Raw genomic sequence first — 6,000 nt, forward strand, 5'->3', positions numbered from 1 at the left:
TCTCTTTTTTCCTTTCCTTCCCAAGGGCTTCACAAACAAGTCTAACAAGATCAGTCCCCCACCAATAAAACCAGTCCTCGTCGATACGCCGGCTTGCCGGTCTTAAACCGCCCCTGAGACACTTAACCTGCTGGATTGCCTTTCTGCAGACACCTGCCGGAGCAGCAGACTAAACAAACAGGGATTCTCAACTGCACAAAACTTGGCCCCTTTCAGCAGGGCTTCCATCTGTTAAAAAGCCATTGTCTGAGCAAGTGTTTAGCTAGCTGGGGAGGCAACGCTCTTGCATATTGAGCTGCCCCCGTCCCCCATAAAAGTCCTTTTTAGCATTTTCTTTTCTCCCCTGTTTCCATCGCCTGATTTATTCATTGGTTTCACCTCTTCTCCCCTCCCCCTGTGGTTCATAAGGAGGGCCTCGTTGTCTTCTGTACCTCGGGGGTCATGTCTTTTCAGTCACTGGGACAATACCCGCTGCTGGCATCTGCTTCCAGATCCAATCAGCCATATTGTGATCACATCCTGCCAGAGAATTGTTCCTTCTTTTGCTCGGCTTTGTTGCCAATTTCATGCCATGTATTGCTCCATGTTTTGTGCTTCATGAAGCTGTCACTGGCATAAAAGTGGCCTGACCAGGGTCGTAGTAAAAGGGGTGGGAATGAAACATCCACCAAAATGTTGAGCAGGCCACCCACCGGCCACACGCAGGCAGGCAGGCAGGCAGACAGACATACAGAAACACGCACGACATCCCGCAGCGCTTAATTGGTGTCCCGCTGAGCTGCTTTATGCTGTGCTGAAGGAGCGAAAACTCTGACGGGGAGCTGTGGCATTCATTTCCCCTAGTAAAGATCAAAAGCACCTCATTTTCTGGATGTTGCTGGAGGATCTTGACTGCCTTATATCAGATAAGCTTTACTTAGCCCTGAGCGTGAAAGATGGAACTGGTTACTTGGACAATTGAAAGTACGTCTGAGTTGCTAGTGGGTATCAGAGGGGAAAAAATACCTGTTAAAAAGAAGTCTCATGGGCAGATTGCATCAGTGACACCTGTCACTCCAGCCTGTTGGTTCCCATTCTGAAATCCCTTCTAGAAGTTACACCAAGGTCTGCTGTGAATCGTGACCATCCTTTTCAGTCTGGGTGTAGTTTAGTGGAGACTGAGCTTTATGCTACTTTTAATGTCCATAAGGCAAGGGCACAAGCCCAAATCACTGAGCAGAGAAAATTGGGCCACCTCTGTGAAAATAGAAGTATGCTCACCTGATGGCAGAGAATTTGGCCCAGTATTCCCTATAGTAGAATTATGGTTTTCCTTGCAAAACATCTTGAAGTTAAACCGGAGTGAATTACGTGTTTGTTTAGACATAAGAAAATGGAGAGCTGAAACCTCTCTGTTTTGATTTTGGGGGGTTTTTTTGCATATTCATTTGTTTTGGGTGTTTTTTGTGAAGTGACAGACTCATCTGATGCTCTCCTGTGTCCCTCCAGCCTCCATTTGCTGAGCACTGGGAAGGTTTCTCATAGTTTATTTCCTGCCTGTCAGAGCAGCCAGTAAACCTTGGGGAAAGGGCTCGTCCCTTCCAGAATACAAAGTACATCCAAGCAGGGTCAGGGGACTTCTCGCCTCTCCTTCTGAGGGGAGCCAATTCCCCATTTCCTTTCTTTTGGCTCGCTGCTGTCACTTGCATTCACACTGGGTACCACCTTCCCATGCTAATAACCCAATGGCAATCAATAGAGCTGTTCATGGACGGCAGAGAAAGGAGAGGGATATGCTCACCCCCCTCTCGCTTTATGCCACGGTGCTTGAAAGAAGTGTTGGGGAGCAGGGATGGACCCGTGCTTCCCAGGCAGGGATGCCAGGCACTGGGCAGCTCCCTGCACGGACCAGGCGTGAATTCCTCTCTGCATGCCCAAAACTTAGTCCTTCTCTGAGATCTGGTTCTCCTGGCCCAGTTTATACAGGCAATGATTCCACCGAGGGCACCCCCTCTTCTCCTCAGAGGAGGAACACCTCGTGTGGAGATTTTGTAGACGCTGTGATCCTAATCCCCTGCCACGGAAGTCAATGGTCAATTAGGTACAAGGCGCAACGGCAGAAGATTATGCCCCATGAGTCTCTCCTCTGGAAGTGGGGCTCCTGAGGTGAAACCCTAGCAGTTTTGAAAACCCAACGAGAACTTCAACATGTTAGGACACTCGCCCCCGAGCTTCCCATCTGCAGGAGACCTGCAAGGAGGGAGTCTGTGGGAGAGGAGAGGGAGAGGAGAAGACCTGGCCCCCTCTCAGCTCACTCAGAGGAGCCAGCTTTGTGATTCTCGCAACCTCTCTGGAAAGTTTTCTGGCAGAGCACATGATGGTCCTCACCACGCACTCACAGTTTCTTCTGCAGCACCCAGATTTTATTTAGATTTAAAACTGACACTGACTGCGCAGTGAGAGACGCAAGAGAGAGTAGGAGGGCAAGAGACAGCTTTGTGAGAGAGTGTGTGTGTGTGTGTGGTGTGTGCATGCGTGCGTGTGTTAAACAATTTCATGGACATCTGTCATGCACAGTTAACTTTGCATTGCTGCATTTTAAGTTGTAGACCTAGGCTTGGCCGTCAGTGATAAAGTAGCTGGCAGTTTTCAAAAAGCCGCTGGATAACAGAGCATGAATCATAAAACACACTACTGTGTAGCAATATCCAAGTTCATTCAATGCAATGAAACCATGCAGAGGACCTTTATTCCCAGCTAATTATGTGGAAACGCCTAAGACAATAAAGCATCTGGTGGTCTTTCTTCCCCATTTCAATTTTTCTCAATATTGTGACAGGGGAAAGCATTGTGCCTTTCCCAGGGTAGTTGCTGTGAAGAGGAGTAAAAGCAAGGGTCAGGGAAGAGCAAATAGATGAATTTATAACTTTCTTTTTATTTATTCCTTTCCCATTGTTTCTCTGGAGACTCTTCCTTCAGGGCTGTATTTTCAAACCACTATTCTCACTACACTCTGCCTGAATACTTTTTTTTTTAATACCACCCAAACTGTCAGGCCCCTCTGTGTTCCCTGCTTTTTTCTCTTCTCTTCCCCATATGCATCCAAGAGTTGAAATCCAAGTCTGTGATCTTCACTGAAAGCCTAGGTATTAAAAATAAAATTTGGAAGCCTAGAAATAAGTAAGTGTTTTGCTGAACAGGGAGAGAAAGGATTTGGTTTGGAGAGTGTTTCCAGTTAGTTTAGGGGTTTTTTGTAACAGAGGCTCCACAACTCTGTCAGGCTCATTTTCTGTATATGAAACGTGGATAAATTTGCTAATTCAACAGTGAACGCTCAGCAAACTTAAAATAACCTCATAGCAAATTATTTCAGTGTCACGGATTATTTCTAGGCCATTGAATGACAACACCCTTTAAACTGTTTCTCACTCGGCTCTCAGGCTACGGTTCTCATAAGTGAATATTTAAAAAACCTCTCCTAATTCTTTATTTCAGAACAAAGCACACGAGCTTGATTTTCACTGGGACACCCTCCTCAATCAGACTATAGAGTATTTTATTCCCTTCTGGCATAAGGCTGTGAGGACAAAAGGGAAGAAATGAACCAGGTTCAGAGTATGCTAAGCAGTGGAAAGGAAGGGGGGTGGGGGGGGTGTATATTTTGGGAAAAGAATAAAAGAATTATTTCCATAGTTGCTAATGAGGTTTCTGGCTAAAAATAATACTTGTAAGGATTAAAGTATGTTTTGTTTTGTTTGAATACTGCTGATTTCTGTCGTCCTGTGACAAAAGCTGCAGGAAGAGTCTGATTTGGATCTTTGCTCTGCTAAGACTTCACCTTCCTTGGCTAGACATGGTGAGGCTACCTGGAGTTCCCTACATATGAAGTGTCTAGTCTAAATTGCTTAGCAAATGCTAACAAACACATGCTCCGGGAGGCAGCTCATCCCATACAAAGACAAGTCCTCCAAACAGGTGAAGAGTGAAGAAGCCTGAAAACTCCGCTTAGACTCACCACTTTTTGTTTTTTGCATCGTAGAGAAACGACAATCCAGTGTTAAACAAGTGTAAATGAAAGAAATAATGAAATTGGAAAGAGAGAAAGGTAAACTGTTTACCAAATTGGTTAATACCTGGGATCTTTCCTCAAGAGTAAATACTTCACATGTTTTTTGACTGTATCCTCTGTTTTGGGCATTATCAGCTGCTGCCATGGTATCTGAGGACTGCACAGCAATCAGCAGTTTAGCCTCAAAATACAGAGAGAAGTATTTTTCATCTTCAGGCTTTAAGTAGCTGCCATTTGTACAGCACAGAATAAGGCTCAGCTTCACTGCGAGGAGATCAGCACTGGGGAAGGAGCTGTGCCAGCAGAGACCAAAGATACCACGAGATGCAGACAGGAGAATATTTGGGCTAGGAAGATTTGTACATACCATGGACTGGGGGGAAGGAGGGGTGGAAGTGTCAGAGAGAAACTCCTGATAGACCACATGCACGGCAACATGGTGAGTAAGCAGGAGGCAGCAGGAATGAGTAAGAGGAAGCATATCTGATGGGTGCAGCTCAGGGCTGCATTTCAGCCACTGCCATAGTAAGGAAAATTCCCATGGTGGTAGTGTGTTCTTAACTCCTGAAAGGACCTGACTACATCAAAACTCGTACCTCTGGGAAATATTTTAAGTGGTATCTAAATTTTAAATAGGAACCATGGGTCAGGGAGGGGCTGCAGTGTAGCTAAAATTGCCAATTAATTGAGCACTGCGCTCAAATTTCTACCACTTGATCCTCTGCATTAAGTGTAGGTCAAATCACGCTGTCCTTTCCTACTTTTTAGGTTTCCAGTAAACGAAATAATAATTATGACCCCAGCTTTGACACCTAACAGCGAATGTTATCATTAATTTGCTTCTAATATTTCAGTTGCTTTGTTCAGTGAAAGAGTTTGTGATTGACAAATATGCAGTCCTGTTATTAGCCTGGCTCTCCTTCGCACATAGCACCCAACCAAAACAAGACTTGAAAAATGAAGCAGAGAGAACCATAAAAAACAAAAAGGGGCAAAGGAAACAAAAAGCAGAAGCAGGAGGAAATGTGCAGAAATAATCAGGTGAAGTCCAGCTCTGCAGGCAAAGCGAGCTTCTTTTCTTCCTCTCGGGAATCCACATAAACGTCAACCGTTTCATCCACTCCCCTTAGCTCTTCGGAGGGACACTAGTGGACTTTTGATAAGGCCACAGGTTCACGTGACATCTTCTTTTATTTGTTAGTGAGGGCAAGCACTTTTACGGGAATAAAGTTCTGTAGTTTACCAAAAGGCAAAAATCAAATACACTCTTCACTAAAATATTCAGTATTGCCTTTCACCAGTTTCACTAAACCTTTCACAAGGTTTACAGGCACCTGAAGGTGTGGTGAATGTTTCACAGCCCTGAGTGCATGTAAAGCTGTACAAACCGTAATCTAGAATTGTCTGGGAATGGAAGGCTGGAAAAAGGGGGGGAGAAAAATGTAAATTTGTTGAGAGCTGAGCGTATGCAGATAAGAATGGAAAAGAAGGGAATGGAAAATAGCTACCTACACAAATATTAAATTTTAAATTGGTATGGTAATATCCTGGAATTGCTAGAATTTTTGAGCTGGCTGCAGTGTGGTGGAATATGTGTATCTGCAAAGGTCACATTTCCCAGTTGTGCTGTGGAAAAATATTCACAAATATCTATGTTACGTTACAGGAATTTCAGCGTTTCGAGAGTGTGCAACAGATGCATGCTCAGAAATGCCAGCGTATGCTCAGAAATGTTTTTCTGACATGCTAGGATTAGGAATAGCATATCAGGAGGCTGTGACTGCAAGAGACAATTGTGCACTGAAAAATGCAGGTGCACCAGGTTTTGTATGGTTTCAGCAGCACGCTGAGTGGGAGTGCATTTCTGCTAACAAACCCGTTACAGCCTCCCCTGAGAACTGAATCCTAAATGTGTTTCTGTTTCTGCTCTTTTCCTCCCACCGCCCTCTCTG

The sequence above is a fragment of the Strix uralensis genome, chromosome 4 (genome assembly GCF_047716275.1).
Source record: "Strix uralensis isolate ZFMK-TIS-50842 chromosome 4, bStrUra1, whole genome shotgun sequence".
Lineage (NCBI taxonomy): Eukaryota > Metazoa > Chordata > Aves > Strigiformes > Strigidae > Strix > Strix uralensis.